Source organism: Balaenoptera borealis, assembly GCF_965194805.1.
Source record: "Balaenoptera borealis genome assembly, chromosome: 10".
NCBI classification, from domain to species: domain Eukaryota; kingdom Metazoa; phylum Chordata; class Mammalia; order Artiodactyla; family Balaenopteridae; genus Balaenoptera; species Balaenoptera borealis.
This window is the reverse complement of record NC_138874.1, coordinates 85,675,560-85,686,909: the sequence shown is the minus strand read 5'-3', so window position 1 is coordinate 85,686,909 and position 11,350 is coordinate 85,675,560. Positions and strand designations below refer to the sequence as shown.

Genomic DNA, 11,350 nt, shown 5'->3' with positions numbered 1-11,350 from the left:
CGTAATTTTTATTACATTTCATTTTTCTCCCTGTGATGCTAAATTTTCATGACCAATCTTTTTCCGGTAAGCACTGCCCCATGCCAATGAAAACTGCGTGGGTTCACACTGGCTTCTGGCCCTTTATTTTGAGTGCACCATTCCTGATCCGGGAATACTCATGCAAGTTTGTAATTACTACTCTCCCTCCTTCCGAGGGTGTCCTACCTCCAGGCTCTTGACCTATACCATGTTTTTGTTGGTCTCTCGTTCCTAAAATTCAACCTGCTTAAGAGCCTGTGATGGCTTTCTAATGCTTTAGGTCCAAACTTTCACCTTGTTCTCTCCAAATTGTGACCACATCTACCAAATTAGCCTTACGCCTCACTGTATCCGCCCACAGATCATTGCTGAGAATCACTTCCTCATTGTTTCCCAGGCGCTGTGCTCTTTCCCACCCTGTACTTTATCTCGTGCCTGGAATGAGACCCCCAGCAGAAGCCGGTTCAAAGAAGACTTTCCTGCTTCCAGCCCAGCCTCCTAAACCCATGAACTGAAATCCTCCCTAGCATACCATCCAGGGCACACAAATGTAGCTGTCTGCAGGGTCAGACGGGTGAGAAAATGAGACTTGAGCTGGGAGGGAGACAACCCAGTGGCGGCGCCAGGTATATGGGAGAGCGAGCTGGTGTGTCTTGCTTGGGGGTGTGCATGCATCAGGGCCAGTGCAAGGGGCCAAGGGAGAATGGTGGCCCAGAGGTGTCAGAAAAGCCAGAACTCTACATTTTAATGCAAAATTTCCTAATGTAAAAAAAATACTGCAGCTGTCAAAGAAAAAGCCACATAGTCTGGATTTGGCCCACAAGGGAGTTTTTGCTCTCCTGGTCAAAGCAAGACACTGCTATGACTCAGCACTCAGTGAGTTTGGCTTGGGGTGGGGGAGTGTTAACAGTCCTCCTGGGCCTGCAGGGGGGAGTGTCTTCAATCCCCCTTTCTAGTCCACACCATAGCCTGTCTTCTAAACTTCTTGGGATACAGTTCCCAGAAAGTAGAGAAAGCTGGGTTACTAGGTTATTCCTCCTTTGCCCACCTCCTCAGAACAACAACACAGCACTATAGCTCATACAAGCTGCGTCTCTCTTTCAGAATATCATCTGTTTTCAGATTCAATAGCCTCGACGGTTTTAAATGTAAACATTTTTATTTGGGGGTAAAGAGGGCTAGAGAGGCAGTGTAAGTGTGGGCATCTCTAGTTGATTTTTGTCAGAATCATCCTTTTGAAAGAGAAATCCTATTGTGTCTCTTCTTCTGTTTAAAACCCTCTGATGGTTTTCCATGGCTCCTAGGGATACAGACAGGAGCCCTTAACAAGAGCCTGTACTATCTGGTAGTTTGTTTTGCCTCTCTGTGGCTTAGTTTTTTCACGTGTAAAAATGTGAGTCTTAAATTAGATAATATTTAGAAACAAAAAACAAAAAAAACACTTCTCAGAGTGCCTGGCCCACAGTGAGTACCCAATACCTGTTAGCCTTTGTCACTCTGAGTTCTCCAGACTTTCCTGAGGAACCCTCCAGATCTCCACTCTCCACTCAAACCTCACACTTGCCATACTCCCGGCTGCCATGGGGCCTTTGCACAAATGATTACTTCTGTCTCCAACACTCTTCCAGCTCCCCTTCTCTTAGTTAATATCTATTGGACCTTTAGCCCTCAATGGAAACATCATTGCCTTCTCTGCCTGGGTTTAATCCCCCTTTTAGAGGGTCTCACACAGTCATGGCCCTTTCCCTGGTAGCATGTACCATGGCCACAACTTGTCATTTATTTTTGTAATTACATGATTCCCTACTTGTCTTTAATCTCCATGTGGGTAGGGAAAATGTCTGTTCTATTCTTAATACCTGGCAGTGCAGGTGTTTAATATTTGCAAGGTAACTGAATTTCAACCACTAGCAGCCTGTTCTTGGTGTGCTGGGGTATGATGACCACAGAGAAGAGGGCCTTCCCCAAAGACAGAGAGAAAATAGGGGCTCCTCTCTCAGCGCGAGGGCTGTGGAATGGAGGTGCCCTCATCTCTTTGCTCAGGAAAGAGACCCCAGACCCTTCAAAGCAGGGCTAATGCAGAGACTGGAGCCTCTCCTTTTTACCCCTTTCTCTTTTCTCAACAACAGTGTGGGTCCACTTTGCAGAGATAAAGCCCTAAGGAGCACTTGCCAACAGGCCCAGGGGTATGAGGGCATATAGCGCAGTGACAGAACCAGACTAGAGAGAAATCATTCCATGGCTGTCTGTCTCACGGTGGGATAGGGCAGGACTTTTCTGCTCAGAGGCCAGTGAAGATCAGATATGCCTTGTGTGGCTCTCAGATGGTCTGTCTTCTGCCATGTACCTTTAGTCACATATTGAGCAGGGCTGGGACCAGCCCAAATGATTTTTGTAAATGATGTTTGAAAAATAGCCATTGCTGGTAAGTTAACTTTAGATATTGGTGATGCTCACAGGTTCAAATCAGATGGCTTCAAACGTGCTTTTCTGGTTTTACTTAGTACAGGTAACTGTGTGTTAGCCTAGAGTTGTGTGCAGGTATTCATTTACTCATTCATTCACTCAACAAATATTTTCTGAGACTTCCTCTCCCATTTGGTTGATTCTGTGCTATGACTGCTGACTCAGCTGTAGAAGGGAAAAGCCTTCCACCTACCCCCATAGGTACCCATATCAAAGAATGCCTGAGATAGCCTTGAAGTCCTTGGAGGTCTCTAGGTCAAGGAGGCAGCAGGTACACAGAGAAGTGATCAATTTTGTAGTCAGACGGACCTGTGTTCAAATTGGGGGTTCCAAGCTGTACTTATATATGTATGTACACACACACACACATGCTCAGGACAGGCTGAGATTTGAGTGGGAGATAAAATTGGAGGGTTTCCTAATGGTTAAGAACTTGGATTGGGAATCAGACAGACTTGGGACCAAATGCTGGCTTTGCCCCACTAAGCCCAGTTAAAGGTTTTGGTTCTAGAGTTGGCAGTCCATAAGCTCAGATCTTGTGAGTTGCCAGAGTCTCTGAAAGTTTTTATGCTCTCAGTTCCCCTCCATGTTCTCAGATCACCCACAACGATATCCGCTTGAAATGGATTTTAGATGTCTGCTTATTAATGTAAAAATGTGGTTCTGCGTATAAACTGGGGTAAAATACCCACGACTGTTACCAAGGGTGTTTCTGGTGACTGTAAAATTCACAGGTAGAGTCTCAGAGGGGTTGAAGCATCCATTTGTTCAGGCCATCATAGAATCATTTATGGGATTAATATTATAGAAATTGTTTTCTAAAAAGTTTGTTGTTATAATGAAATACAGAGCTAAAAAACTTAAAATACCAAATATGTACATATTTCCAGTTGGCAAAACATTTTAGACCTTCCAGAAGATGGTAAAATCTTCTGTTAGAATTTAGTCCATTGAAAACTAAACACTCTTAAAATGCCCTCTTACTACTTTAACTGTGCTAGTTAAGTTTCTTGGTTTTAAGACTCAATTCCGACAGAAGTTTAAATAATGACTCAGACTATCCTGAGATCTTCTCTTTTTTTTCCTCTTAAATATTTGCTACTGACCCACATGTTATTATAAACAAATTATAAGCATTTTCCATTATGTTCTATAAATGTTCCCATGGACAAGAATTTTCATAGCTCATTTAAATGAGGTTTTTGTTCTTTAAACAATTTAAAACACTCAAAAGGATTAGGTGCACGCACTGAAAAAAATCTCATTTAATTTTATTGTAAAGAGTAATCCATCCATCTTCATAAAAATGTACAAATTCTAACTTGAACACTACATTTTATAACAATCTTAGTAGACATGGTGCCCAATCCCAGGAATAAATGCTTGGTATCTTTTCTACTCTGGAGGGAAGAGAGATGATATAAGCAGAGAATGAAGCTGAAACAACAGAAGCATCATAATATAGGTGAGGGCATGTTTTCCTTGGTTAAATAGATGTTCACATTTCTCCAGGCTCTAAAATGGTTTTAGAAACCTCAGACTTCACTCAAGATGGTACAGGGACTTCCCTCTGAGCCCCTACATCCTGTTCTTATCTCAACTACAGCATTTATTTACTGTCCTAAAGTTGCATGTATACCTGTCCATCTCCTCCACTATCAGGTGACTTTGTCTTATTCACTGTTTTATCCTCAGGGCCTAACACAGTGCTTGGCACATAGAAGATGCTCAACAAATATTTGTTAAATGAATTAATGAGTGGCCTGATGCATGAGTCCTAAGGAAAACCATACACAGGGGCAGCCTCCAGCCTCTAGATACCTCCTTTCAAGTGTCCCGTAAGATGCTACTTCTCTGAGCCCATAGCCAGGGAGACCTGGCAAAGAGCAGAGACTTATGGCTACCAGGGGATAAGGTGGCAGGAGGTGGGGGGTGGGGATGGGGGAAGGATAAATTGGGAGATTGGGATTGACATATATGCACTACTATATATAAAATAGATAACTAATAAGAACCTACTGTATAGCACAGGGAACTCTACTCAATACTCTCTAATGGCCTATATGGGAAAAGAATCTAAAAAAAAAAAGAATGTGTATATGTATATGTATAACTGATTCACTTTGCTGTACACCTGAAACTATTACAACATTGTAAATCAACTATATGTCAATAAAAATTAAAAAAAAAAAAAGAACAGTGGAGGGCTGGCATTTCACAGGGTTGGCAAAGGGTGGCAGCAATCATCATTACCACCATCATCACCCTCAGCATCACATCATCACTGCAACATTTACTGAACACAAATTAGATGCCAGATACTATGCTAAGTTCTTCATATACATTATCTCATTTAATCCTCAGAACAACTCTATGAGGTTGTTGCTCTTATTCCTGCTTTATGGTGGCAGACACTAAAGCCTAGAAAGGCAAAGTCACCTATTCAAGATGACACAGTGTTGAAGTCAAGGCTCGAACAAAAGACAGAATGATGCTCCTGTTCAATTTCTTTTAACCAAGAAGCAACTCAGAGGCTGAGAGTCCTACAGGACAAAGAAAGCCCCAGATAATACTTGTCTTTTTGATTCTGAGCCCCTCTCTCTGCTTGCTTCAACAAAGCCTCTGTCCCCCTTCTCATTTGAATGTGAGCCCCAAATGGTCTTCATTATGGCTGCAGAAAACAATACCATTGGAAACAAGCAGCTTGAATCCATCAGTCTTCACACAGGCTCCAAATGCCTCTTTTTAAACATCACTCATGTAGTAGGTGCACATGGAAATTAACATTCAAATAGTAAGGATGGATAGGAGGTGACAAGTAAGAGGCCTTTCTTGGAGGTAACCATTTTTGCATGATTCTGTGTCTATTCTTTGGCAGTTATCTCCTAACTGTAAAAAATATTTTCATCCCATTAAAAAAAATATATTCTCTTCCCTTTCAAGAAGAATACATTTAATCACCTTGATGAAAGATGAGGAATTTGGCCCATTCTCCCCATTACTGCCAAGTTATATTTTTTTAGTTTTATTTTTCTATTGGTAACTGTATGTTTCAGCTTTAAATACTATTCTTAATCTTCTCTCTTTACATTTCAATTTAAATGTATTTCTTAACTCCCCCAAGGCTATCCATCTGCTCTTTATCCTTCTCTAAACCTTCCTCTTTCGGGATCAATGCGGCGATTTCTTTTCTTTTTTTTAACATCTTTATTGGAGTATAATTGCTTTACAATGGTGTGTTAGTTTCTGCTTTATAACAAAGTGAATCAGTTATACATATACATATGTCCCCATATCTCTTCCCTCTTGCATCTCCCTCCCTCCCACCCTCCCTATCCCACCCCTCTAGGTGGTCACAAAGCACTGAGCTGATCTCCCTGTGCTATGCGGCTGCTTCCCACTAGCTATCTATTTTACGTTTGGTAGTGTATATATGTCCATGCCACTCTCTCACTTTGTCCCAGCTTACCCTTTCCCCTCCCTGTATCCTCAAGTCCATTCTCTAGTAGGTCTGCATCTTTATTCCCGTCTTGCCCCTAGGTTCTTCATGACCACTTTTTTTTTTTTTTAGATTCCATATATATGTGTTAGCATACGGTATTTGTTTTCCTCTTTCTGACTTACTTCACTCTGTATGACAGTCTCTAGGTCCATCCACCTCACTACAAACAACTCAGTTTTGTTCCTTTTTTATGGCTGAGTAATATTCCATTGTATATATGTGCCACATCTTCTTTATCCATTCATCTGTTAATGGACACTTAGGTTGCTTCCATGTCCTGGCTATTGTAAATAGAGCTGCAATGAACATTTTGGTACATGACTCTTTTTGAATTATGGTTTTCTCAGGGTATATGCCCAGTAGTGGGATTGCTGGGTCGTATGGTAGTTCTCCTTTTAGTTTTTTAAGGAACCTCCATGCTGTTCTCCATAGTGGCTGTATCAATTTACATTCCCACCAACAGTAATGTTGGCGATTTCTTATTCCAGTTTGTTTTGGGAAAACATTTGCTTACTGACATTGAAAAGTCACCTTTTAGGACTTTTTGATTTAAAACAGTTATGAGTTCAGTTTTATACGTGGTAAGCAAGCTTTGGGAGGAAGGCTTGGAATCCAGTTGCTGCTGTTTCTTTGGGTATAGAGTTTCAAATAACTATCTTGCAAATGAATTTCAGGAATATGGCCCACTCTGAGTTTCTGTAACTAGGACTTGACATTTTTATGATCAGCTCAAACAGAGGAACTCCAAGTGACTGGCTGGGGTTGCTGTCCTCACCAACCATCTTTCTGAACTCAATGTTAGGATTTAACCAACCCTTAATTTCTTGATTTCTTAAAGCGATGGGAAGGATGGATGGGCATATGATCCAACAATTCTATTAACTTTTGCCATTAGTAACATGTTGGAAGGATTTGAAATTATTTTTTTAAAGATAAATTCATGGTCATCTTAAACCTAACTCCCTTTATCCCCACTACATCCATTCAGTCTCCACATTCTATTAATTCTACCTCTTACTTACACCTCTCTGCTGCTTCCCAAGGATTTAGACTCTTTGGTACAGTGAACAGTCTGTGCACTGCACAAAAGTCCTTACCCGAGTGGAGGGGAGGTCCGAGATCCAGCCCACATGCTGTGCACTAAATGATATGCGTGGGTATGAGGCTGTATCACTCTGCAGAGAGTGAGGAGGGGGTCTTTTCGTAATTTTTACCAATTACTAAATGTGCCAGCAGCACCCTACATTGCCTTAGCAACAGCCTCTTAAATGCCTCCAGTTCTCACTGCTCTTTCCTTCCATCCACCTTCCACACCAAACATACTCACCTGAAGTATCAGAGACCCTAATTCGGTATGTTTGCGGGTGAAGCCCAGAAAGCTATACTTTGGACACTCAGGCTGGGCAATTCCAATGCAGGTGGGCTAAGGGTGACACTCTGAGCAGCCCCACCCCACACTGCAGCCAGATGGATCTTCCTAAAAACAGAGTCTGATCACATCACACGCTTCCTTAGAACCCTTCAGTGTCTCTCATTACTTACAAGGTAAAAGCCAAGCTCTTTATCATGAAATACAACCCTATGGAGACCTATTTTCTCCCCCCAGCCCAGCCCATGCCTTCCTACTTACTCCCTGTATGCCCCAAGCTTTGGCCAGAACAGCCTGGTAGACCAGCAGTCCCTGAACACACCGTGCCTTTTCCTGTCTCATGCCTTTACACCTGGGTGCCCCGTTCCCTCTGCCAGTTACCATCAGCTCCTCTATCTGTCCCTGGCCCTCCCGGAGGAGTTTCCCTTATCAGTCAACACCCCAGGTCTCTATTCCAACCGAGCAGACCTCTCTCTCTTCACAAAGCCCAGCTGGGGTCCACTGCAGAAAGAACAGGAGATTGTGTTTTTAATGGGGTAGTAAGTGAGGAGTGAATGGGCTTTTGATAAAGAAGACCAGTCACTGGGTTTAGGGCCGATTCTAACTGAAAATGACCTCATCTTAACTCGATTACATCTGTAAAGATCTTACTTCCAAATAAAGTCCCATCTGTAGGAACTGGGGTTTGAACTTCAACATATTTCCTTCAAGGGACACAAGTCAACCCACAATAAAGACTAAATGAAATAATGCAGATGAAGGGCTTGGTGCATTGCCTGAATCACAGTAAGCACTCAACAGGCTGTCTGGTTTCAAGTGCTGACTCTATCACGGACTACCTGTGTACACCTAGGCAAGTTTCTTCATGTCTCTGGGTCTCAGTTTCCTCATTAGTAGACAGTACCTCCCTCATTGGACAATTGAATGGTCAATGAAATCACACATATAAAGCATTCAGAGTAATACCTGGCACCAAGCAAGAACTAAAAAATGTTCACAGCTATTACTATAATTCTAATTTTAATCCTTCCCTTTACCCAACTTTCTCTTTACAGATGGAAGAGTTTAAAATTTCAGAGAGGGGCTTCCCTGGTGGCGCAGTGGTTAAGAATTACCTGCCAATGGAGGGGACATGGGTTTGAGACCTGGTCTGGGAAGAACCCACATGCCGCGGAGCAACTAAGCCGGTGCGCCACAACTACTGAGCCTGCGCTCTAGAGTCCGTGAGCCACAACTACTGAGCCCGTGAACCACAACTGCTGAAACCCGCGTGCCTAGAGCCCGTGCTCCGCAACAGGAGAAGCCACCGCAATGAGAAGCCCGCACACCGCAACAAAGAGTAGCCCCCGCTCGCAGCAACTAGAGAAAGCCCGCGTGCAGCAACAAAGACCCAACTCAACCAATAAATAAATTAATTAATTAATAAAGAGTAAATAAAATAAAATTTCAGAGATATCAGTAATGGGAATGTCATCTTGAAAAAATTAAAAAATAAATGTAATTCCTCTGCTTCACCCTCTTTCTCCCCCAAAATACACACAATTGTTTTGACTCAAGAAGCATCATGTCTCCAGTAATATCTGAGGTAGGTAACTTTGCTCTTCACTGGAGCTTTGGAGAAGCTCCCCCTGGTTATAAGCATGGGTGTGGAGTCACACTCTTCAGTCACACCTGAGCATGTTTAGGTACATCTCGACATGGAGCCACACTCCTGGATGACACCTGGCCAACTGTGTCCCAAGGCAGAGGGCTTTTGTCTTGTGCCTACCAAACTTCCCAGCCCCGTGAGCTACAGACCCCACCATCAACTGACTAGCCTTGCACTTTATGAATCTCTTGAGGGTAGTAAGGGCTATCTCAGTAGACCTGAAACCTAATATTACATCTTCTCTGGAGTGAGAAATATTATTTTACAAGTTGAAGGCTTCCAGATGTGATCTGTCACATTCTTCCCAGAGGTGACACAGCCCTAGGCCATAGTGGGCAGTGAATGAACACTTTTTAGCTGATTAACTGGCACAAAAACATACCCCAAGTTACATTAAAGCATACTTTAACATCAATGAAATAATTTCAAGGTCACAAAACTAGTAAGTCAGAGGATTTCTTTAAATACACTGAAATCTTGGAATTAGAACTATGGATATGCCTTCCCTTGCCTGGTAGGCATGTAAAGGGTAATTGTTTTGATTATGAGGAAGTCAACCAGGACAGCCTTAATAAACTAAATTATTTATGAGGTACAAGCACATAGCTCAAATGTGTGTGTGTGTATTCCTATTAGGACTTCTTATTTTTATACTCAAAGGCATTTACTTTAGAAGAAGACACAAATAGAACATACTTATTGCAGTAGAAGAAAATAAGTTGAAAATTTATCAGACCTTTCTATCAGAAACAGAATATTCCCCATTTTCAAATAAGAATATTACATTTGTAGGGCAGTTTTTGTTTTCATATTGATATTCTATCTATAGTCTTTATATGATGAATAACTTTATTTATTAATAGCTATTCTATACATACACATACCTAAACTGGTTAAAAATGAGCACTGTCTACTACATAATTTAAATATGGGTAACTATGCTTTGTCCTGGTAATACATAAATATTTAATCCTTTAATTTACAAACTTACTTAGGAACAATTTGAGGAGAAATTGAGTTTAATGTACTAAATTTATTATATTGACTGATACAATATGCACATTTGAAAACATTTAGCCTCCTTATATTGAAAAATCCTCCTCCTTGTCACTACTTTTTTTACTTTTGCTATTTCAGTGCTTTACATTACTATCAATTATCTTATTCTTTTCTCTCGCTTTTTACTTTATTGTGATTTTGTAATTTTGAGTAGGGAGTACATTGGAAAAAAAGAAACAGAAGCAGGTGGATTTAGAAAATGTATTCCTGATTATTGAAGTTAATAATTCTTTTGGCTGCCACCGCTATACAGAGTTGGTCCTGTGATTCTAACAAGGTTAATGGGAAGGAAGAGAAGGGGAACCAGATGGGAAGTAGAAAGATCTTGATTGTACTCAACTAGTGGAAGTCCCTGACAGTCCTTACACAGTCCCTGGTGTAAGCTCTCCATTTTCCATTTTGAGACAGTACATCCTTGTAATCAAGGGCATACCCTTGTTTTTCGATGTTTCACATCAGAAAATGTTTCTCATTATTTGGCAAACTTTCCACTTAGTAGATGGACCATCCTCATTGGTCCTGAAGGCAGAAAACCAGGAATGTACTGACTGTTGGCTGTTTTTCTAGAGCCACCTGTACCACTGGAGGTGTGCAAGCTGATGGAGATTTCAGAGGGTTAGCAGAATCCTGAGATTGTGGTAAAGCTGCAAGGCTGCAGAACTCTGACTAATCAACACTTAAGTTACCAATTCCTGACCTGTGAATGCCCTGTGAATAATGAAGAACGGGTTGCACATTTTCTCCTCCTATTCTCACCTACTATAGGCAGCTCCAACCCTCATCTTGTAATCATAACCACTTCCAGGAGACAAGTTGACTTGGGGCACCTGCAGGTCACGTGAAAAGCTGTCTTCATATTTCTTTTTCTTTTTCGGTTCTTTCTAACATCTTAATGGACCTGGCACCAAAGACCTACATAACATGTTCCTTCTCCTTTTAAAATTCTTCAATTCTTTTGTGTGTGTGTGTATGTGGTAAAGCACATATAACAAAAACTTCAGCATCCTAACCATTTTTAATATAGTTGAGTGGTAATGAGTACATTCATAATGTTATGCCACCATCACCACAATCCATCTCCAAAACTCTTATCATCTTGCAAAACTGAAACTCTGTACCCATTAACAGTAACTCCCATACCCACCCCACACCAGCCCCTGGCAACCACAATTCTACTTTGTCTCTATGATTTTGATTATTCTAAGTGCCCCATATAAAAGGAATCATACAGCATTTGTCTTTTGCCCTCCTCCTTTTTTTCTACCTTTTCCAACTCCATTTAATC

The 11,350-nt window shown here is 41.4% G+C and overlaps 1 protein-coding gene and 1 long non-coding RNA gene across 9 annotated transcripts in view; one reads left to right on the top strand and one right to left on the bottom strand.

The window, feature by feature from the left end:
- Window positions 1–11,344, top strand: part of LOC309635395 — a 44,965-nt gene extending 33,621 nt beyond the window's left edge. For 2 of the 3 annotated variants that reach the window (XR_014248815.1, XR_014248816.1), the window contains 2 exons: window positions 3,839–3,952; window positions 8,414–11,344. This is a non-coding gene — a long non-coding RNA (uncharacterized lncRNA). Of the gene's footprint in view, window positions 1–3,838; window positions 3,953–4,182; window positions 7,954–8,413 lie in introns of those variants that run through there. The other variant, XR_014248817.1, reaches the window with a different exon arrangement.
- Window positions 1–11,350, bottom strand: part of PLCE1 (phospholipase C epsilon 1) — a 311,658-nt gene that overhangs the window by 149,730 nt on the left and 150,578 nt on the right. The gene's annotated exons all lie outside the window — the stretch shown is intronic.